Raw genomic sequence first — 25,726 nt, 5'->3', positions numbered from 1 at the left:
TTGAGGAAGGAATGTATCTTAATTGTTATTGCATTAGCTATAAGAAACCGCATGCCCATGGATTTCTGATTCAATTTGTCAGGAAGGCCATCATTTTTAAAATGCTTGTTATAAGGAAATTAAAGCTCTTGGACAAGCTGTCCAGGATGGTTAGAAGAAGGTGAAGCTTCAATCTATAGAACAACGCGAGTCATCTCGCTAAAATGCTCAACGGCATTTTCTTTTTTGTCAAAAGGCAAGTGATGTGTCAATTAATAATTACACATTCTCTAAGATTAAACTGGGTATGTTTTTGTAGTATGATACACGACATCAAAAATTATAAGAAATATAATGCACCACGTATGAAAAGCCAAAATAATTAAACAAGAGTACAGATGATAGCAAAGCATAGTCCTAAGTTACCAACCTTTCCTACAAAACATTTCTAAACAATGTTCATATAGAACCTTTTGAATCAAAGATTCTAATTATATCAGTAATTTAAATTGCATACCAAATCGATACATATTCATCAAATCAATTAGTTATCTACCTTGGCTAGAAAGTAGGGATAGCCAACCACTATCAGCTAATATGTTAGACAATATGTATCTCATACTTTCCCAAACAACAAAGAGAAAATCATTTCTTCTGCATCTTCTTTGTCAATCATTTATATGGCAGTGTGCGGTAAAATTAATTTTTAACCTTTAAACATATCAACAAATATGTGCGTAAGTTTTTGCCAAATATATATATATATATATATATATATATATATATATATATATAATTTAGGGATGGTAATGGGGCGGGGCGGATTTACTCTTATGCGGTGCGGGTGCGGGGCGGGGCGGGTTAAAACAACTTTAAAAATTTTAAAACGGGGCGGGGAAGGTTGCGAGTTTAATGCGGGTTCAATGCGGGGCAACTTTGAATTTTAGCTTTTTGAAACAAAGCAATCATTTCAGCTACAATTTCACATTCTTTTTCGCTAGCACGAATACTATTTTGATTTATAATTAACCAATTTGCATGTCTCACCAAAATGATATTACATAAGTCAAGATATCGTATTAGTAATAGGAATGATAGTAACCCATTTATTTTGAAAGATCAACGTAATACTCTCTCAGTTTTATGTTTATGTGATTCTATTAAACTCTCAATTTTATAAAATAATAAAATGTCAAACTATTTTATTTTAGAAAAAAATAATTAAAGAAAAAAGAAAAAAAATTTAATTGGGGCGGGGCGGGTCCAAGCGGGGTGGGGTGGGGCAGGTTGAAAACTAAAACAATAACTATGTGAGGCTGGGAGGGTTAAATTTTTGTGGGTTTTGTCAAACCCGCACCTTACCCGCTCCGCACCCGCCCCATTGCCATCCCTATATATTATTCCTAATTATAAATTTCATTATGCAATATGATATTATCACTCTAAAAATATGAATAATAGAAGTTGGATTTTAGTAAATTAAAAGGATGGAGATAAAAAATAAATAAATCATAGGGTTTGTATAGGGTACAATATGTTCATATCAAATGCTCGCATAATAAAGAGACACGTGGAGCCGAATGCTGAAGGCAATCAAGTCTGAAGGCATTAATCTCCTTTGTTCCCGAAGGAAAAGATGTTCATAAAGGCGAAATAAATGACTGTCATCCGGTAACACTTAATGGAGAATATTCTATAGCATTAAGTACGCAATCTATTATAGAGAATATGGCATTCACTGCATACCGTTACACATTCTTCAATGGCCCCCAAAATTTTTATTTAAAAGGGGTTTGATCCTAGAACCTTGTTCCCTAGGTGCAACTATAAATAGTGAATTCAACAGCCATTGTAAGTGAGAATTTTCTGACAAACTCATACTATATATTGTTCAAAGCTCTGCTCCCTGAACCGGGATTTCTGCTGTCTTATCTTGATTTCAACGCTAAGTCTTACATTCTCGTTCAATTTATTTATCATTTTTGAGATCAAATCGATTCACTTGTCTATAAATCACGTATAAATTCAACTGCATCATGTTACGGGTAAATATTTTGGCGCCCACCGTGGGGCTTAGAAAATTATGTAATTGAGTTGATCTTTGCATCTATTACTAACCTGTTTGATTGTTTGAAAAAAAAAAAAATAGAAGATGGCAGATAACGATGTCAATATCACACACAACGTTGAGGCCCAAGAAAATCAGCTTCAACACAAAGATTCGATCAATCATACCCGCAACGAGGGAAAGGAGGCCACGCCGGTCCATGGCGGGCAATATCCATGTCATGTTTGAGAGGCAACTCCTGATGATGTTGAAGAAGAGCACGTCGCTGATACAGTAAGGATCCTGACGGAGCAACCAAAAGCCATTATGGGCCACCTCTCACGACAGGATCAGGTCATGAGACGGAGTTGAGGCAGATTTTATCGGGTGCTTCCAACAACGTGAATGGACGAGGTCTAGTTCCTCCCGATGCTCCTGCAAATCAAACAACGCAGAGGGTCGATAACAACACCCCGAATGGAGAAGTCGACTTCGACAAGACCGGGGAAAACGGCAACGGATCTGGTAACAAAAATGAAAATGATCCCTTTAAAACAGAACTCATGCGGTTTATGAGGGTAATAAACGCCCGAATGTATCAGATTCCGGATGCACCACCAGTGTTGAAAGGACCGAACTCAAAAAAATACACCCAGTTGCAGTTAAAACCAAGTGGGGCACCAGAATTGATCCCGAAGTGACTTAAAATGCCAAACGTGCTGAAGTATGATGGGACTTCGGATTCTCAGGAGCACATCACCACTTATACAACGGTGGTGAAGGGGAATTATTTAGCTCCGCACGAGATTGAATCAGACTTTCTCAAAAAATTCGGGGAGACCCTGACATGGTATTCTCTCTTGCCCGAGCACTCAATAGATTCCTTTGAGATACTCACAAATTCTTTTATCAAGGCCCATGCCGGGTCCAGAAAGGTACATGCTTGAAAGGTCGACATATTTAGAATTGCGCAAGGAGAGCCCGAATTTCTACGAGAGTTCGTAACCAGATTCTAGAAAAAAAGGATGCTGCTCCCGGTCATACCAAACGAATGGGCAGCTGAAGCATTTACTGAAAGGCTGAATCCGAGAAGTTCTGATGCTTCCCGAAAATTGAAAGAAAGTCTACTCGAGTTCTAGGCAACAACATGGGCGGGGCGGATGTTCACAACTGGTACGAGTCAAAGATAAGAATTGAGGATGATCAGCTCGGTTTCTCGGCATCAACCAAGGGTGGGGATCGTGAGAAGAATAAGGAGAGATTAAAGGATGATTTTGACACAGATTGACGGTCTTCAAGAGGTCGGTTTTGCCCTATGAACGGACCAAAGGATGCGACAGAGGTTTCTGATCGACAGATAGATTCATTACTGATAGGGGAGCTGATCGCGGCCAGAATATTACTCACGAATTGCCCTTTGAGAAGATCAACGAAGGTTTTCAATTGCTTGTGGACGGAAAATGCTTAAGATGCCTTCTTCATCTTTGAATGTTTTCGTGTTCTTTAGTGAAGGAGTTGGGGGGAGGGGGAGGGGTGTTTGTACGTAGGAGGGGAGAAAGGTACAAATATGCATATGAAGCAATTGATGATCCCCACATCTCACTAATTAAGTAGTGTATGATATATTCGAGATCTCGAGTGTAGCTTTCTGCAAAAAAAAGTTAGGAAGAGTCCATTTGTATGCGCTTTCAAATGTGGGGTACTTTGTGAAATTCTACATGTCAGTATCGTGGAATATTCTAAATATTGGCTATATTTTTATGGTTGAAAAAAAGTATGAAATATATTTGCATTGATAACTTTAAAGGTAAACGGTAAAAAATTATTTTTTGCAATATTTGTTAAATAAATTGTGTTTAGCCAATCTTTCTAAAAAGTATTTTTGAGTGTTAAATTACCAAAAAGATAGTACCAACTCTGATACGATCATAAAGAAAAGACTGAGAAACTACAAAAGCCAAAACTTGACTCGGCTCGAAAACATCCAATCTAACAAACTGGTTGGCTAAGACCTGAACATCCAAGGCTAAAGGCCTTTATGATACTGGTAGATATGCTAAAGTGCCCAAACTCTCGCCTTACAACTCAAGGCATCGGCCACCACATTGGCCATACCGGGATGATAGAGAATGGTGATGTCGTAATTCTTAAGCAGCTCCAACCATCTTCGTTGCCGCAAGTTAAGATCCTTCTATTCAAACAGATGTTGTAGATTCCGATGATCGGTGTAGACCTCACAAGGGACACCATACAAATAGTGTTTCTAGATCTTCAAGGCATGAACAATAGCTACTAACTCGAGGTCGTGGACAAGATAGTTCTTCTCATGCACCTTCAGTTGTCTAGAAGCGTAGGTAATCACCCTACTTACATGCATCAACACCACACCGAGACCAATGCGCCGACGTATCACAATACACCGTATAGGACCCCGAACCAGTAGGCAATACCAACACTAGGGATGTAGTCAAAGCAGTCTTGAGCTTTTGAAAGCTCTCCTCACACTCCTCGGTCCACCTGAATGGATCACCCTTCTAGGTCAATCTGGTCATAGGTGCTACAATAGACGAGAAACCCTCTACAAATCGACGGTAATACCCCGCCAAGCCAAGAAAACTCTGGATCTATATAGATGATGATGGTCTGGTCCTACTATGCACTGCTTCAATCTATTTCAGATCTACCTGGATCCTCTCACTCGATACTACATGACAAAAAAATGCCACTGAATCTAGCTAGAATTCATACTTCAAAAATTTTGCATATAACTTCTCTCCTCTCAAGGTCTGAATCACATTCCTTAGGTGATGCTCACGATCCTCCCGGATCTGGGTGTACGCCAGAATGTCATCAACAAACACAATAACAAATAAGTCAAGATAGGGATGAAATACATTGTTCATCAAGTGCATGAATGTTGTTGAGGCATTGGTTATCCCAAAAGACATCACAAGGAACTCGAAATGACCATACCAAGTCCCGAAAGCAGTCTTCGGGATATCTGGTTCCCGAATCTTCAATTGATGATATCCTGAACACAAGTCAATCTTAGAGAATACTCTGCACCCTGAAGCTGATCAAATAGGTCATCAATATGTGGCAATGGATACCTGTTATTCAATGCAACCTTGTTCAACTAGCGATAATCAATACACAGTTGCATAGAACCATCATTCTTCTTTACAAATAAAACTGGAGCACCCCTAGGCGACACACTAGGCCGAATGATACCCTTATTGAGCAAATCTTGCAAATGTTCCTTTAACTCTTTCAAATCTGTTAGGACCATACGATAGGGTGGGATAGAAATATGATGAGTGCCCGGTAACAAATCAATACCAAAGTCGATATATTTGTTGGGCGGCATGCCGGGAAGATCTGCCAGGAATACATCTGGATAATCCCTCACTATCGGAACTGACTCGATGGTAGGACAATCAACACTAACTTCCCTCACATATGCCAGATATGTATCACACTCCTTCTCAACCATTCGTTGAGCCTTAGGAAATGAAATAACCCTTCTAGGAATATAATCTAAAGTACCTCTCCACTCTAACCGTAGTAGACCTGGTATAACCAACGTCACTGTCTTAGCGTGACAATCAAGGATACCATGATACGGCGATAACCAGTCCATGCCTAAAATAACATCAAAATCTGCCATACTGAGCAACAATAAGTCGGATCTGGTCTCAAAACCACTAAGAACAACCAAACATGACCGATACACACGATCCACAATAATAGAATCTCCTACGGGTGTAGACACATAGATAGGAGAACTCAAGGAATCACGAGATACACCCAAATATGGAGCAAAATAAGATGACACAAAGGAATACGTGGAGCCTAGATCAAATAAGACTGATGCATCTCTATGATAGACCGAAACAATACCTGTGATGATAGAGTCAGATGCACCTGCCTCCATCCTAGTAGGAATGGCATAATATATGGCCTTCTCTCCCCTTCTAGGGCGACCTATACATGCTCGACCTCCACCTCAAGCTGGCTGTGCAGGTGGGGTGGTACCTGGTGCTGTAACCATAGCATGGTGACCCGGTGGAGCACGCGGCGCCTGAGTAATCTATGAAGGTGCACCCCTCCTGAGTGTGGGTCAATCCCTTACCACATGACGAGTGTCCCCATACTCAAAACAAGCTCTTGGAGGACGTGGCTGTTGTGGCTAGCTCAGGCATGATCGGCTGGACTGACCGCTGAAAGCACCCCGTGCAGGAGGTGCACTAGACAATGCCGGTGCATAATAGGAATCCTGAGGCCTAGGAGTTGCCGGAATACCACTGGAAGCTGGAAGTGCTGAATGAACATGGCGACTCACATATCCCCTACCATGACGAGCTACAACTAGGGCACGAGTACCACTGTAGCTGCCATACTGTCGAGACCTCTTGGCCTCTCTGTCCTCTCTATCCTGAGTCATCATACCCTCCAATCTCCTAGCAATCCATACTACCTGCTGGTATGCAATGTCCATCTCCAACTCCCGGTCCATGCTAAATCTGATACTGGGATTGAGCCCCTCGATAAATCAATGAACCTTCTCTCGAACAGTAACAACCAAAGATGGTACATGCCTAGCCAAATCACTGAACCAGACCGCATACTCTGACACAGTCATAGAACCCTGGTGTAACTGCTCAAACTCTGTGCAATGCATCTCTGAGACTCTAGGGAACATACTCCCTCAAGAACATATATGAGAACTGAGTCAAAGTGAGTGAAGTTGCCTCGACCGGACTACCCAACTCATATGCTCGCCACCACTGATAGACCGCTCTCTAAGCTGGAACGCAGTGAAAGAAATCCCATTAGACTCTGCAACACCCATAGTATGGAGGATACAGTGGAACTCCTCAAGAAAACCCTAGGCATCCTCTGATTCCAAGCCATTGAAAGTAGAAGGGTGGTATTTCTTGCACCTCTCGAGCTTGAGCTGCTCTTTCTCAGAAATTGTTGCCCTAACCGTGGGCTGAATTGGGACTACTGGTTGAATGGGTATGACCTCTGAAACCTGGTCGACCTGGACCAGCTGCTCTGGGGTACGGGCGGTGGGAGTTTTTGCTCCTCCCCTAGCCAAAGATATGGCAGGAGCAAGTGGTATCAACCCTGCCTGAGCCTAAGTGCTGAACATGCTCAAAACTAGGCGAGAGTCTCCTGAAGGGTTGGTGGAGTAACAGGCGTATCAGGTGCCTGCCCTATAATTAGAGCTACTGGTGGCTCATCTGTAGCAGCTCATGGGGGTGCTCTGGCTGCACCATGTGGACGTCCTCAGCCTCTACCCTGGCCTCGGCCTCTCGCAGCTCTAGCAGAGGGTGCGGGTGTCTAGTCATCTGATCTAGTTGTACATGTCCTCACCATCTGTGAGAGAATAGAAAGACTGAAGTTTAGAATTCGAAGTCAAAAATTTTGCATGATAAGGAATCAAAGAAGTGAAGCTTTTCCTAACAGTTCCATAGACTCCCGAAGATAACTACAAACGTCTCTGTACCGATCCGCGAGACTATACTAAACCTGTTTGTGACTCATAACTCCTATGAACCTAGTGATTTCTTACCAACTTGTCACGACCCCAAATTCCCTCAGTAGGATATCATGACGGCACCGTGTCTCTAAGACTAGGTAAGACTAATCAAGTATGCAGAATAACTGAAATATTAAGCCAAATCTCAAAACATCAACATTTGTAATAAACAAAAACTACAATTCAAGTATAACAACTTCCAAAACCCAGTAGATATAAGTCACAAGCTCTAAAGAGAAATGCTAAATATCCCGATACATCAAAGTCTAATAAGGATAAGAATCAAAATAATAAAAGGATTCCAAGGTCTGCAGACGCTGTCAGATGTACCTTGAAGTCTCCACACACGGACTAGCTCACTGATACTTGGTCTGGTAGGCAGTACCTGGATCTGCATAAAAAGATGTGCAGAAGCATAGTATGAGTACACCACAACGGTACCCAGTAAGTGCAAAGCCTAACCTCGGTAGAGTAGTGACGAGGTTAGGTGAGGCCCTACTGGAATATAATAGGAAACAAGGCAGAAGATAAAATAATATAATGAAATGACTAAGAAGTGAACAATGATATTTTACAGAAGGTAATAACACGAAATCAAAGAAAGACAAATACAACATGAAAGGAAATAAAAAATCTTACAAGTTAAGGAACAACAACAACAATAACAACAACAACAATACAACAAATAGAGGAATCAACAGGGGCACTCCCGAGGTACCGCCTCATAGTCCCAAAAGTAAATATCTCAAAATATTTCCTTATATCACCGCCAGAGCCTTTATAGTCTGTATTAAAAATCATTTTCCCGGAATAACATTCCATGTTTTAGGCAACCTTATCATACCGCATGACTTCTAGTAGTTCCCCTACTAGCCACGCGTATCGAACCCACCTTATCTCACCGCATGCGTTTCAACACCCAGACCTTATACCACCGCATGCGTATAATCACAACAGCACGACAAAAACCTCGTGTAACAATAATAACCGCATGGCAGAAACATCATGCAACCACCAAACAATCATCTCCACAATAATCACGGAAACCAAACATAATAATTATAACAATGATATTTCAAGAATAGCAATTTCAAGTAAAGAATCCCACAGTTTATTAATGAACATAGAACCAAGAAAACAGCTAATTCAACTAAACGTGTAGTATAAGTTGCAAATAAGAGATAAGACAAGTAGACATGTGAAATAAGGCTAAGCATGATGACTATACATACTAAAGTAACTCAGTTAAGGCATAGGAAGGAAACTACTTAAACAAAATCGGAATTTAACATTTAGCCCGTGTACGCACTCGTCACCTCGCGTACACGGCCCCCACATCACAAATTATCACAATAATACAAAATACTAAGGGGATTTCTCCCACACAGGGTTAAACAAGTCACTTACCTGAAACCTCACTCAATCAATCAATAAGAATGCCTTTCCCTCGCTTTTCCAACTCCAATCGACTCGAAACTAGCCAAAATAATTTCATAATATAAATATAACTATATGAAACTATTTTAAATAATGAAATTATGACTTTTGCGAAGAATTGAAAAATTATTCCAAAAGGTCGAATCGGGCCCACGTCTCGGAACCCGAAAAAAATTATAATATCCAAATACTCATTCGATATCGAGTCCAACCATATAAGAATTACTCGAATTTGACCTCAAATCGCTTTTCAAATCCCCAAATTTTAGCTTAAGAAGTTTTCCAAATTTACCCCAAAATTTCCAACTAAAAACACTAATTAAATGATGAAAACAACAATGGATTCATGGGAATTAATCAAAAACAAGTCAAGAATACTTACCCAAATACTTCCTCTAAAAATCCCTCAAACTTTCGCCTCAATCTGAGCTCTAGGTCCCAAAATGAATTATGAAATCAAACTTTCGAAAATCCCTTTTTCTGCCTAGTGAATCCGTATCTGCGGACCTTACTGCCATACCTGTGGCTCCACACCTTTGAAACTTCCATTGTAGGTGCGGTCCTCAATTAGCCCCGCAAACTCCACTTCTGTGGACCAAAATGCGCATATGCGCTATCACTCCTGCGGAAGGGGCTCTGCTTCTGTGACCCCGGGCTTGGCTAGCCTTTCTGCTTCTGCGCTTCCTCAATCGCACATGCAAGTCCGCTTCTGCGGAACTCTGACCACATCTGCAGTCCCAGCTGTGCAGGCCACAATTTGCTTCTACGATCAACTCTCCGCATTTGAGAGTCCGCACCTGCAGCAAATTCCTCCTCAGGTGCGATGACACCAGAAGGCTGGAACTTCAGCAATTGCACAAGTCCAAAATTTGTTCCGGATTCAATCTGAATCACACCGGGGAACCCGGGACCCCGTCCGAATATACCAACAAGTCCTAAAATATCATACGAACTTAGTCGAGCCTTCAAATCACATCAAACAACGCTAAAAGCATGAATTGCACATAGATTCAATCCTAGTGAACTTTGGAACTTCTAACTTCTAAATTCGACATCGAAACCTATCAAATCAAGTCCTATGACCTCAAATTTTGCACACAAGTCACAAATTGACATTACAGGCCTACTCCAACTTTCATAATCGGAATCCGACTCCAATATCATCCAACTTTCCAACTTTCACCAATTAACATTGAAATGACCTACATACCGCCTAATCAACATCCGAACATGCTCCTAAGACCAAAATCACCATACTGAGCTATTGAAACCGTCAAAACTCCATTATGGAGTCATCATATTTGAAGCTCTAGAACTCGGATTGAAGCAATTTTTGAAGCGATTTTTTACTGTGTGGATTGAGGTAAGTTTTCTCTACTCATTTTTGATTTTGTAGCAAGAATCTATCTTCGTTTTTGCCATTTGATCGAGGGTTTCAAGAGAGAAATTGGGGTTTTTTGTCTAAAGTTTCATACAACAAATTTATGAGTTTTGAACATCTATTCGAAGTCGGATTTGAGTGAAACTAGTATGGCTGGACTCATAATTGAATGTGTTGTCGGATTTTGTGAGTTTAGTTGGGTTCCGAGGTACGGGCCCAAGTTTGGCTTTTTGGTTGATTTTGGGATTTTGATTAAAAATTTGACCTTTATTGATCGGGTTGTTTCCTTTGACATTATTTGATGTATTGGAGTTGCTTTTGGCTAGTTTCGAGCCATTCGAAGGTCGGTGCACGTGAGATGGCATTTTTGGAGTATCGTTTGGCTTATTCGGTATTGGATTTTGCTTGTTCGAGGTAAGTAACACTTCTAAATTTGGTGTTGAGGGTATGAACCCCGAATATACGTAATATGTGTTTGGTGTTGAGGTGACGCACATGCTAGCTGACGGGCGTATGGGCGTGCACCGTGTGAATTGTGACTCAGTTATTTATGTGGTATTGTGTAGTCACCTGATCTTTTTTGTATCCATGAAATCTCTACGTGCTAGGGTAATTAAGCTGTGATCCATGTTAGAAACCATGTCCAGGCTATATGCTTATCTTGTTGGGACCCACTGAGGTCATTTTTGTTGTTGAATTATTTGCTTAGTATTGAAATTACATACTCAATCATACACATTCATCTACATATCATATCTCAGTCTCTGTTACCATTTACCGATACATCACATCATTACTTTTGGGCAGATCTTTCATAACATTGTGAGCCCGAGAGACTGGAGAGATTGATAACTGAGTGAGGTTGAGGGCCTGATTGTAAGGATATTTATGGGATCAGGTTGCATGCCGCAACAAGTATTATTGATTTATGATGGGAGTGAGATGCACGCCGCAACAGATGTTATTGATTTACACCATGATTGGCTTATTGTAACACTTGGGCTAAAGGAGCCCCTCCGGAGTTTGCACACCCACAGTGAGCATAATACCTATTGAGTGCGAGTGTCGAGTGTGAGTGCCGAGCGAGTGTGAGGATTGAGTGACTATGAGGACTAAGTGATTGGGATTACTGAGTGACTAGAAGGACTGAGTGGACTAATACTCTAAGAGTATGCATATGTTTTGTTTTGTCACCGAGTGTGTTACAACTCAAATTTGCGTACCTTAGATCACGCCGTAAGTTATTCGACGTAAATCCAAGAAGAGATTATCTTTGAGATGATAAGAAGTTAATCCTATTGGTCTTAAACGATACAAGGGTGTATAAGAGTGGTTAACAAGTATTAGAAGTTAAACGAATCAAGGATGTTGTAACCCCTATTTTCGGTTAACACTAGAGGTGATTAATTGTCCCAAGAGGTCATGTTTTAATGTATTTGAATCATATAATATCCTTATCATAAGTCTTGAAGTCAAGCGAGTTATGAAACAAAAGTTGACAAAAGTTGTCGCAACTTACGTTTATAATTTTACTTAAATTTTAGGTCAAATGTTACTACATTTTTCTTCCAATGTACTTGTAATTACGGGGTGATATACCTACCAAATTGAATATATATGAGTCTAGTTTCCAACGCATTAAACCGTTCATCGATACGATATCAGAATAGAGAGATATTCGTGTTTTCGCGAGAGTGCGCCAAGCAGCTCTCTATGGGGCCCACATAGGCGGAGACATATGGATATATATTAGATGCCTCAACCCCGTTTTAAGTCATTCGTTTTCATTATATTCAGACCTTAGAACCCTAAAAATACTCTCTCAAGGTTCTCTCATGATCCAAGACCCAAACAAAGGGCAAACACCACAAATCAAGTGTCGGAAATCCCGTGGCGCTAGTAAGTTTTTTGTTCTTCTTATTGTTGCTGATTTTTGTGTTGTTCCAGCTCGTGTGGGAGGTTTTTTTAAGTGTTTTATGTTCTGTAAATACTCCCTCAAGTTTTTAATATCAACCCTAGGTGATTTCAAGTCTTCTAAAGTAATTCTAGTGCCGAAAAACCCGAATTGATTGCTAGTTTCGCTTCCTTGTTCTCGTGGAAGAATTGGAGGGATATTTCGTGGACAATTAAGGTCAAATTGGAGTTTTTCTTTACATTTAAAGGTAAGGAACCTCTTACTCTACATGTATTTAAGATTATCCAAGTTGCGGCTAAGTCATTGAAGCTAGAACTTGTGAAATATATATCGAAAGGCTTGGTAGTAATGTTGTTGGTTGGTGGACTATTTTGAGAGGCTCAATATGATTATTAATGATGTTGTTTGGGATGTTTGGTGATTTTATTTACTTGTGGGAAGTCATATAAATAGGGGAGGTGTAGTCTGTTTCATCGTAAAATAGGTTGCGGTCGATACATAATAGTTACGACGCTTAAACGATAATGATAGTGTCATTTCTCTTATTGTAGACTAAGGAGTCATGACATTTGCATAGCTTGAGGTTGGGCAGTATATACAAGGTATGTGAGGCTATCCCCTTCATTCTTTTGCACGACTCCGATTGTACATAATGTAATGAACGAGCTTCCAAAGATACTCTACTCTTAGAAGCTAGCAGTACTTACATTGCTGCCCTTCTTATGGAACGATTGATGTTGATGTTACTTCTCTTATTCTTATGTTATCAATGTTGTTGGTACTTCCTGATTCTTATAAGATTCTTGATGAAGAGTTAATCCTAATAATGTGTATGAAGGATACCGACCTTACGTCACTCCAAAATGTTTAAAATGTGATTCCAATGAGTCCAGCATGCATCATATATATGTATCTATTTTACTATACCGAGCCACGCTATAGTCGGCCGGGTACGGCACCTATTGTGCAACCACTGATCAGTTGGGTTTTACCGAGCTCCACGTGGTGGGGTACGATTCTATCGAGCCCTATGATGGTCGGGTACGTTTTACCGAGCCTATTATGGCCAGGTACGATATGATGATGGTGATGCCCACAGAGGCGGATGATTTAAAAGTTTATGTATATATATGTATGTATCATGCATTTCATGTCAGTAGCCCTCAGAGGTACCCAGATGTCACAGGTTGTATATTCTCTATCCCTGTTCACATTACTCTTCTTACTTATGCTTTCCCACCTTACATACTCAATACTTTATTTGTACTGACGTCCTCTTTATTTGTGGACGCTGCATGTCGTGATGCAGGTCCTGATAGACGGGTAGACGCAGCTCCCCCACCAAAGTAGGCTACCCAGTTCAACGGTTATTGGTGAGATCCCTTCTCCGGACTTGTCATGGTCTTGGTATGCATTTTTGTTATAGACATTATGGGTATGTCGGGGCCCTAATCCGGCAATGTTGCAGCACTTATGTTCCTTTAGAGGCTCATAGACAGGTGTCGACTCATGTATGGTTTGGAATGCCTTATCGGCTGATTTTTGTTGTATAGTCTTTCACGACAGCGTGGTAGCTCGTACCTTATATATAGTTTCTTGACAGTCTTGTCGTCCCATGTTATGTATGTTCATGCCATTATCTTTCATTGTTGGGTGTTCATGATCCATGTCTACCATTTATATTGATCTCGTCGGCCCTTAAAGATAATAAGGAAGGTTAGATAAAATGTACGTTGGTGCTCGGCAAGTATGGCCCGAGTGCTAGTCATGACCCTCCGGTTGAATCGTGACAGAGTGACATCGCATTTGACATGCACACTTGACATACAGGCATAGAGATGCATTTTTCTCATATTATACGGTATCACGCCATTCATGACTTCTCACACATTGACATGTATTCATAGAGACGTTCATTCCTCATGCCATATGATAAAGAAATTTCTTATCTGTTGTTGAAAGTTTTGAGAAAAATCACACTTTTCAGACTTACTCATAATTTCGGTGATTTCGGCAAAAGATTTGAGTTTTACTGTAATACTTGAAAAGTAAATGACTATTTTTCCGGAACTGTGAACGAGATCAGAATTTTTATCGTAGAGTTATTACTTATGTTACTTTCATTATATTGTTATGAACTGCTACTGGTTATTGGTGTCGAACTCCGACCTTTGTCCCAGATTGTCACTACTTTCAACCTAAGGTTAGGTTTGTTACTTACTGAGTACATGGGTCGGTTGTACTCATACTATACTTATTCACCTTGCGTGAAGATTTTGGATGATGATGTTGTTGTGTATGACGGAAGCTAGCAATGAAGACGTACCTGCATTCCAGTTACAGCTGCCTTTTGTTCAATGTAGCCCTAGACTTATGAAAATATGTTTACGTATATTCGGACAGATGATGTACTTATTTCATACTAGCTTTGTAAACTCTAAATCTTAGAAGCTCATGATTTGTACTACCAGTCCTTGGAAATTCTTTGTATAATAGTACAATTGTATTAACATTTCTTCTCTTAATAAATATCATTTGAACTGGTTTGTTGTTAACTGACTTACCTAGCGGGTCGGGTTAGGTTCCATCACGAAGGTTTGGTTTTGGGGTCATGATAGTACACCTCTCTAGGCGAGGTCCCAAGCTCGTCCCAGTCCAGTCTTTTTCTAGCTTAACCTGTGCGGAAAAACAATTATTTCCTTATGAAATTTGGACTTGGAGACTTCGACCCTAGCCTATGATTACTCCCTAAACGAGTTGAATGAGGGGTTGGACATATTTTGAAGGCAACAAGGGCTTAGGAACACAAATGGAGCATGGATTCATCGATTCTTCCATCTTCATCTCGTATTTCTAGCTTTTATGATTCAAAACAACATTTGGATTGCTTTTAGGATCATGAGTGGCTAAAACCGCCTTTGTTCTTGGATTATGGTTGTTCTTGAGTATTGTTGACTATATTACTTGATTTAATCATATTAATTTATTTATTCAATCTTGCGCTCAATTATTTACTGTGTAACTAACAGTAGAATACTATCTACGAATTTATAGTTGAACTTGAAAGTAGGAAGTATAGATTGCATATAAGATTTAGTAGAGCAAGTTCTCGCATCCGAGTATCAGAGAATAGATTTTCGATTATGATAGATATATTCTAGTTGTTGTACTTGGTTATTATTGCAGGAAATACACATGAATTCTAGTTAACTCTGATTCTATAGACATATAGTATTAGGTTGGCTTAAATAGGCGAGTGAGGCATCAAAAGAACTTCACGAGCATAAAAAATCTTATTAATCAACAAATCAGGTAGATCAAGTAGTTGAATCAATCGGAAAAACTTAATAGGAGAGACGTTAATCCCATAACTCTAGAATATTCCCGTCTTACTAAAATTGCTCATAAGTGTTTGTATACGCTACTTGCATTCGTGTTTGCTTTATTATTTCTTAGTTTTCATAGTAATTTTGGTTATAATAAAAATCACAATCATCTTCCTCGAAACTGCTCAAACAATTAACTCAAAAATAATTTAGTTTAGGCAGTAGTTGATCATAAATCCACGTGGGAACGATACTTTCTTGTCACTTTATTACTTTTTGACCGCATATACTTGTATTTGTGTTAGACCCAATAAGTTTTTGGCATTGTTGACGGGGATTCTTGTCTGAAATAAGCCTTTAGCCATTATCTGTTCGAGTTTTAATTTGTTTGTTGTTTTTACTTCTACAGATGTTCTCATTGAATGCTACGGAGAAGTGAAAACTTGAATGATCTTCCTTCTTACGAACCTGAACCTGATAAACTCTTTCACAAGTTAAAGAGGGAAGCCGAAGCAAGAGCTAGAACTTCAGAGTTGGGCATTATAGTCTAACCACAACCAATAGAGATGACAGAAAATGATGAGCGACCGATGATAGAGGTTGCAAGGCCTAATTTTGCAAACATGAACCAGGTTGTCGTGAAGCCAGACATAACTGGTCATTTTGATCTTAAGCAGTACATGTTGTAACTTATTCAGTCCACGAGGTAATTTGTGAGTCTCTCTCATGAAGATCCACAACAGCATATCTAGAATGTTTTGGAGATTATGGATACTTACTACTATCCGAATGTTTTCAAGGACTATGTCGGACTGACTTTGTTTCCCTTTTCTCTATTGGGGGAAGCAAAGTAATGATTTCAAAAGGATCAAACTAACTCAATCTGTGCGTGGAATAATCTAGAAAGGAAATTTTTGATCAAGTGCTTCCCCACAAAGAAGACTAAGTCACTAAGGAGCCAGGTTTTTGGGTTTCAGCAAAGGAATAGCGAGACTCTTCGTCAAGCTTGAGAAAGATATAAGAAGTTATTGCCCACATCATTGTCAGACTAATGAGTTGTTGGGTCACACTTTTGTTGATGGGTTAATAAAGGCCTCAAAGAAGAATCTTGACTTAGTCTGTGGAAGGAGTTCTATGCAGAAATCTTATAGTGAAATTCAAATAGTCTTGAACAACTTCATTGCGAATCATCATAACTTGCAAGGTGATGGAGAACGGAGAAGAATGATAAAACAGTGGGTAGCAGGTGCACTCGAGCTAGATGAGATTTCAGTTATGAGGACAGATATTTCCAAATTGACAAATCAGGTGACTAAATTGGAGATGGGTTAGGCGCAATAGATGCAACATGTGAAACATAAGTCTATATGACGTGAGATATATGGAGAAGGTCACACGAGTAACCATTATCTATTGAATCCTGAATCCATTTATTATATGGTGCATCAAAGAAGAGGTCCAGTCAACCAAAATGCCAGTATGGGAACACGTATAATTCCAAGTGGAGAAACCATCCCAACTTCTCATGGGGTAGTAATTAGAATAATAACTGACCTTAAGGAAACTACAACTTATCACAGACGCCACCACAACAGGTAGAAGAGACTACAAATGAGTTTCTAAAAAAGCTCTTGCTTGATAATCAACAACTCAGGATTGACAATCAACAACTATGGATGGATTTCAGAAATTTAGAGAGGCAATTTGGGCAAATAGTCTCCAATAAGAATGTTAGACTCACTGGAGCTCTCCCAAGCAATACTAAGAAAAATCCTTAGAAAAAGTGCAATCAATCAATTTGAGAAGTGAAAGAGAACTGGAGGATTTGCCCTCTAAAAAATCTGTACTTGAAAAAGAGCTGGTGGCTAAGCCAATAAAAGAAGTAGAAAAGATAGATGATACACAAAGGCAAGAGATAAATGCAAGGCCACCACCATCTTCCACAAAGATTGCACAAGCAGAAAGATGATACTAAGTATAAGAAGTTTTTAGATATTTTAAGCCATATACGGGTGAGTCTGCCTTTGATGAAAGTGTTGTAGGAAGTGCCTAATTATTCCAAGTATCTTAGAGATTGTGGCTACCAAGCGGAAACATGCAAAATTTGAAACAGTTGCACTTACTGAGGAGTGCAGTGCTAGAGTGCGGAGTAAGCTTCCTACAAATCTGAAGGAACCTAGATGTTTTACAATCCCCTTGGCCATTGGAAAACATGAGATTAGTAGAGCCCTATGTAATTTAGGGGAAAGTATTAATTTGATGCCACTATCTATTTTTAAGCAACTCAAATTGGGAGTCCCTAGACCTGCTAAGATCACTTTACAATTAGCAGATATGTCGTTGACAATGCCAAAAGGGATTAATGAGGATGTGCTAGTACGAGTGAAGAATTTTATTTTTTCTGCTGACTTTATTATTCGTGACTACAAGGCAGATGAGGAAGTGAATAATAATTTTAGGCGATCATTCTTAGATACTGGTGAGCAATTATCAACATGAGGGAAGAAAAGTTTAAGACAATAGTGCATGATGAGGAAGTCACTTTTAATGTTTACAAAGCGCTTAAAATTTTCAAGCATTATGAGAATTTGTGCATGATTTATGTGGTGGAGTCAAAGTTGATAGAGCAAGGTCATGATGTGAATCTTAGTGGTCTTGAAAAGAAAGTTGAGTTAGAAGAAATAGTATTGGAAGTTGAATGTGTAATGGTGAAAGAGAAACATGCCAGGGAGGAAAGAAGAGATCCCACTCGAGCACATAAGAAGGCAAGACTCCACTAGAGGAAGATGAAGCGAAAGCGTCCAGCATAAGCTAGAGGTTCATGTCGTGCCACAATATAAATATAGGTGCTTGTTGGGAGGCAACTAATCTTTACTGTTTTCTTTTATTTTTGTTTGTTTATTAATTTTTCAATATGTTATTTTTGTAGTGTTTGTTTATATTTTGTAGAAAAAAAAAAAGCAAGGCCATAATGGAAAGACCTGACTGGTCTTTTTAAGCTTTAACAATCCGTTTAGCGGTTTGAGACTTTGAGTAGTTTCGCATGATGCATTATGATTTGTGTGTAGGATTAGTTGTTCGGGATTAATTTGGAAGAGTGATTCTCAATTTGGAAGCTTTAAGTTTGAAGAGTTGATCAAGGTTGGACTTTTGAGTACACGACCTTGGAATCATGATTTAAAGGTTCCAATATGTCTGTATGGTGATGTTGTACTTAGGCGTATGTTTGGATTTAAATTTGGATATTCCTAGAAGGTTTTGACTCTATTTACCGAAAGTTAGCAATATGAAGGTTTGGAGAGTTCTTAAGTTTGACCGATAGTTGACTTCGATGATATTGGAGTTCGTTTGGTATTTCGAGCCTGGGGACAGGTTCATGTTGTCATATTGGAATTGTGTGTGAAATTTGGTTCCATTTTTGAGTTGTCTAAGCATGATTCGTCGCGCTCGAAATTTGTTAAAGGAAGTTGGAAGTTTGAGAAGTTGATTAGTTTGATTTGGGGTGTGTTTCTTGTTGTAATGCTATTTTATGTGTTTTGATACCTTGAGTAGGTCCGGTTTATGTTTACGTACTTGTTGGTATGATTGGATGGGATCTCGGGTGTATCGGATGAATTTTGGACCACCCAAAGCATGTTTCGTGTTGCAGTTTTTTGCCGGTACTGGTGTGCTTCGCAATCGTGAAGCAAGTTCCGCGGTTGCAAAGAAGGAGACTGGTATGAGAGGTTTTGTTCTTCACGAACTCAACAGGGGGTCGCGAACGCAGAAAATGAACTGGGGCATGAGCGATTTTGTTATAAAGATAAGCACAGAATAAATATTGCATATTCAACATGCACATGATTAATATCCAGTATTTGGTCTGAAACACGAAAAGAATTAAGCATAATATTTTAAAATTTAAACTATTTTCATATAAAATTCCAGCATAATAATCCGGGATTCATATTGTGCTCCAATATCTAGCAATTAACTTATTTAACTGTGAGATTTTAATTTTGTTAAAAACTCAGCTATTTTTAGTTCGATCTCAGTCACAAATATAAATTATTGGCGATTAAAGCTGCTATTATTTAACCTCTAGAATATAACTCTATAATCATTACAATCTAAATTGCAACACAAAATCAAACTTTGTGCAATAATCACTAGAATATTTGCAGGACGAGAATTTATTTTCATCTTTGGTAATGATGTGAAATCTGTAGCAACACAATGCAAAAATATGTAGGGGTGATGATGTAGAAGCGAGCGTAAGATTTATAGACATTAAAAGGGTATTATTATCCAAAAAGTATTTTCATCTAAAATAGTGGATACATGTCGATGACTTATGAATTTGTGGCTTAATTCCGAAAACCAATCGAAGAAATAACTTATTGGCTAGGTTTTAGTTACTTCACTCTAAAATCGACTCTACTCTAGAGTATAAGCCTTGGAATCGGCGAACACTTATGATTCATTTGTCCATAGATTTTTTTTTTTTCAAAAACGTGTTTATCTTTTTTGGAAATTTTTCAAAAATGAGCTTTTCAAAAATTTAAAAGTGGTTTTGACCATTTTTTTAAAAAATTTTCAGAAATTTTTGTTTCTCCACTCATAAAACTGTAATTTATTTTCTAGTGAAATGTATGTCCAAACATAATTTCAACTTTCAAATATTTTTTTTGCACTTAACTCCAAATACTACTTTATTTCAAAAATTAAAATTTTTATGTCCAAACGCCTACTTAGTTTTATTTCTATAATAATATTTGTCATAAAAATTAGATCATTATGTTCACTTTCTTATCCAATTTGAACCAGAAAATGAGAAAAATAAATAAAAGGTAGGCGCAGGTTGCTTAGGGATCATAGTTGTGAAGGGTGGAAGTAGTAGATCTATGTTTTAATGATAGAAAATAACTTACTTTTATTGCGGGAAATCAACTCCCAAGAAGGAAGTCAAGAAAGCAAAATGGAAAGCTACGAATGAAGAAGAGATCGAGATCCTGTCCAAGATCCAGAAGGGTGGATTAAGGAATGAGATCCTGCTAAAGATTCTGAAGCAAGGATTAAGGAATCAATCTTGCACATGATTACGAGCATCAAGGAGAACAAATATTTGATCGCAGTTATTTACGGAAGGCATAGCAATCAATTTACATGGAAGATTTGCGGAGAATAATCAATCATAACCTTCAAGGAAGTAACAACTATCACGCCACTCTTCAAGGACCAAGTATAGAAAGTTCCTCCCATATTCTTGGAAGGAATCAATTCGAGATTTGATTCTAAGGATCAACTCCCTTGGGTTGCCCGTCATCTAAGAATCTGTCATCCCAAGAAGACTCTTCTTCAAATCACATAAATACAACAAGAGGCTCCAAACAAGCATTGTAGTCTATTCTAGATTTACTGTATAATTAGGGAGAAAAGAAATAGAGAAAAGAATCACTGGTGAGGCATTGTATCAAAAGCAAGAAAAGAACATATGTCGTGAAGAAGCTATTAGTGTATAACAACATCAACATACCTATACCAAATATTTCAAATACTCAAAAGAGAACTCCCTTGCAACCCAAAGGGACTAGAGTAGGATTCACATTAAATTCGAACCAGTATAAAATATCTGGTGTTATTTACTTTCTGCAATTTATTTTCTGTACTTATTTCATGTGTATCCGCATCAAGGATTCAGTCTATTAAGAAGAAAATTAGTCAACTAACTCGTGAAGAAAAAGAAAGAGTTATAATTCACCCGCCTCTTGTACCTTTAATTGGTATCATAGCAGGTGTCACATATTTACCCTTTTGCTTAACAACTAGTGAGAAAAGATCATGTCAAATCAAGTAACTACTGGGGCACTATTTCAAGAAGGGACATCTCAGTTAGGCCGGCATATTTCAATGGACAACACTTCTCCCATTAGAAAGTTTGCATGGAAATATATGCAAAGTCCTACGATATCAAAGTGTGACGCATAATAAAGAAGGGAAACTATCCCCTTCCAGCAGCAAAGTCTGACAAGGAAGCTGAAGGACAAACATCCATTGATCCAGAAGATATAGATGACTATTCTGATGAGCAAATAGCAGTAATCAAGTCAATGCTAAGGCACGAAATCTGTTATATAATGCTATCAGTGGAGAAGAATATGAAAAATTTCAAGTTGTGATACAGCTAAGGAAATGTGGGATAAACTGAAAGTTACCTATGAAGGAATGAGCAAAGTGAAGGAAACAATGATAAATTTGCTAGTTCATGACTATGATCTCTTTCGGATGAAAGAAGGCGAATTCATTGAAGAAATGTTTACACGATTCAGCAAAATTATTGAAGATTTGAAAGCATTTGGTAGACCACGTTCCAGTGGTGAACAAGTTCAAAATATCCTAAGAAGTTTGCCCACTATATGACAGAAAAAAGTAGTTGCACTTGAATCTCACGATCTGGACAAACTATCATATGATAAACTACGTGGAGACCTTATGCTTTTCAGAAAACACATCTGAAAAAACGTGGTCAGGAAGAAAAGAAGAAAATCGTTTCCTTCAAAAACGCAGCTGAAGGATCTGAAAATGACAATGATGATGATGCAGAGGCATTGGAAGAGGAAATTTCCATGGTCTCGAGAAATATGAATGGACTAATGAGAATTTATAAAAATGCGAAAAAGGGAAGAATGTCATCCAGAAGAACCAGACAATTCAATGAACAAGACAAAAATGATGGAAACTATTTTGAATGTGGAAGGTATGGCCATGTTCAAGCTGAATTCCTGGAACTCAAAAGGAAAGTCTCCAGATGTTTTACCAAGAACAAATATTACAGAAGCTGGAGTGATGAAGACATCTCAGAACATAAATAAATAGCAAATTTATGCTTCATGTCCATCTTGGAAAATGATATGAACAAATACTCGTGTTATTGGACTGATGAAGATGTATCTAATGATGACAGCAAAGAAGAAACTGAAAATTATTATGAAAGATGTAATGAATTATAGGATATTCTTGATCTTACCCTAAAAGAGCCTCAAAAAATATTAAATGAATTAAAGAGACTCAATAAGGAAAAGTAAGACTGGAACTTAAACTTGAAGTATGTGAAATCGAAAGAGATGTTCTTCAAGAGGAAGTTCATGAATTACTATTATAACTAAAAGGCATGCGCAAATCCACCAGTCACAGTTCTGTGAGGTCTAACCAGGCAACCTGTAAGTCTACTGGCAAATGACCTGCTGGAAATGAAACTACTAGTAAAGACATCCAGTGAAAAAAAAATCACTATTTGTCATTATTGCAATAAAATTAGTGATAAGTACTCCTTTTGTAGATCAGACTCATTCGTCAAAGTTTGAATGTTTGAAAGTTGAAAGAAGGTTTCGATCGTCAATTCATAGTTTTGATGTTATTTGGTGTGATTTGAGGCCTCGAACAGGTTCATGTTGTGTTTTGGGACTTATTGGTGTGATTGGACGGGGGCCTCGGGTGTGATTCAAGGTGCTTTCAGACAATTTTTCCTTGTTTTCAAATTACTGGTGTCTCATTTTGTTCTTCACGAACGTGAAGGGTCTCACGCGTTCGCGAAGAAGGATTTTGGGATTTCCTGATCGCAAACGTGACACAGGAGTCGCGAATACGGAGAAGAGGTTTGGGTAGCTTACGCGAACACGAGTTGGAGGTCGCGAACACAGAGAAGGAAGGGGAGCTGGGGCCTGTCAGGCATTAAGCCTTCGCGAACGCGGCTCGTGGCACACGAATGTGGCTCGTGGCACGCGAACGCAAAGGGCAGGGGCCAGAAGGATTCGCGAACGCGACGTGGAGGTCGCAAAAGCGTAGAGGAAATTTTGGAGTCAATGATTTTGGCCTTCGTGATCGCTATGGTTTTTCCGCGATCGCGAAGAAGAGCGGGCCTGGGCAGATTGATTTAATATAGGACTTAGCCCATTTCTCTCCCACTTTTCATTTGTTTGGGAGATTTTTGGAGCTCATGGAGTTAAGATTTTAATCATCTATGTCAAGGTAAGTAATTCCCGCATATTGTTAGATTACTACATGGATTCTACAAGGATTTAAACATGGAAATTAGTAGAAATAGTGAGATTTTGAAAGAAACCTAGAATTTGATATTTTTGGATTTTGACCACGAAACTGGACATGGATTTGGGAATAAATTATATATTTGAGTTCGTGATATTACGGTTAATGTTTATCTTTGAAAATTTTCGAAATCCAAACACGTGAGCCCGAGGGTTGACTTTGTTGACTTTTCGAGCAGAGTTGGGAATTGTTATGAATTAATTAATTATGATGTTGGAGTATATATTTATTGGCTTTCCTCATTGATTGACTAGTTTCGGATCGATGAGAATTAGTTTGAGGTGTTAGAGAGGCGTGTGAGCTAGTTCTGGAACTTCGGAGCGAGGTAAGTCTCATGTCTAATCTTATGAGGGAAAAATTACCATGTAGGTGTTATATGTTTTATGTGTTATATGTTGTGGGGGATACGCACATGCGAGGTGACAAGAGTCCGTGTGTATGCTAGAATTCTTGATTATGTCCGGGTAGACTAGGATTCACGCCATGTTTAAAATGTGTTATTTGAGTTATTCTTGCCTATTAAATTACTTTATTTCACATTACGACTTGAGATTAGACTTACACAAAGTAACAGACTCACTATTTTAGAAATTTAACGAGCTACTTGATTAGCCGTGGAAATTGTTCTTCCTTATGAATCTCTTCCGCATTGTGCGTATTCATCGAAAAGTTTCCTTAATTTTATAACTCACACGTATATTCGTGAGTGGGGTCAAGGACCCGTTAAAACTTCTTATTCTAATGGGATCGGGATGTTCTCCATGACGGTATCATGTAACACACTCTTATGGGATCGGGTCGTTTGCCTCGATGGGATATTGTAACACACTCTTAAGGGATCAGGTCGTTCGCCTCGGTAGTATTATGTATCATATTCTTATGGGATCGGGCCGTTCACCTCGACATTTATATGAACACTCTTATGTAATCGGGTCGTTCGCCTCGGCAGTATCATGTATCATATTCTTATGGGATATGGTCGTTCACCTCGATAGTTCTATGAACACTCTTATGGGATCGGGCCGCTCGCCTAGGCAGAATTGTGCAAAATACTTGATAAGGAGTCCGCGTACTCATGAGCTTCCCTAACTTGAGATGTGATCGTTGATTTAATATTGACCATTACGTATTCCATTTGAGGAGGTACGCGATAATTGAGGACTTCATGTCCATTGTTCAGCTGTAGACCATATTATTTGCCTATTTATGTACTCCTTGTTTACTTACCATATTTTATACTTGCCTACTTTATTATATTTGATGTACTGGATCACTAGTAAATGTCAATGTTGATCCCTCGTCACTACCTCTTTGGAGTTAGACTAGATACTTACTGGGTGTGCGTTGATTTACGTTCTCACATTGCACTTCTGCACTAAATGTGCAGGATCTGACAGGTTCGTCGGTGGTCATTTGGATGCGTAGGCGCAACTGCATAGGGTACTTAATGGTGAGCTGCATTTCCATGCTACGATCCGCAACACACAGAGTTTCCATCATAATTATTTACTTTATCCTATCTACTATGTATTCCAGACAGATAATGTATTGTTATTGTATTTCCTAGAAGATGCTCATGCACTTGTGATACCAGGTTTTGGGGTGTTCTAGAATTTGTGTACAGTTGCTTTACATTGGTACACTTTTATTTTATATTTAATTTAAATTGCACGTGCCTACTAATTTTAATTTATTGATCTCTCCATCTAATAAGATTCATAATTTTAAAAATAATAAAATAAATAATTAAGTTGATAGCTTACCGTTGGCTTGCCTAACAATGATATTAGGCGCCATCACGACCTATAGTGGATTGTGAGTCGTGACACCTTATCTCAACCATTCAGAGTGATCATGGAGGATAATTCGAAAGTAAACCATTTGAGGAATTCTATAATGACCAAAGATACACTCATAATTTCTCAGCACCATGGTCACCACAACAAAACGGGGTAGTGAAACGCAAAAATAGAACTCTGCAAGACATGGCTAGAACCATAATACTTGAGCA

The 25,726-nt window shown here is 38.8% G+C and overlaps 1 pseudogene; it reads right to left on the bottom strand.

Moving 5' to 3' along the window:
• Positions 1 to 16,577: 16,577 nt before the first annotated feature.
• Positions 16,578 to 16,676, bottom strand: LOC142174126 (small nucleolar RNA R71; annotated as a pseudogene).
• Positions 16,677 to 25,726: the final 9,050 nt, after the last annotated feature.

This window comes from Nicotiana tabacum, chromosome 2, assembly GCF_000715075.1.
Source record: "Nicotiana tabacum cultivar K326 chromosome 2, ASM71507v2, whole genome shotgun sequence".
NCBI lineage: Eukaryota > Viridiplantae > Streptophyta > Magnoliopsida > Solanales > Solanaceae > Nicotiana > Nicotiana tabacum.
This window is presented reverse-complemented; position numbering and strand designations above follow the sequence as displayed.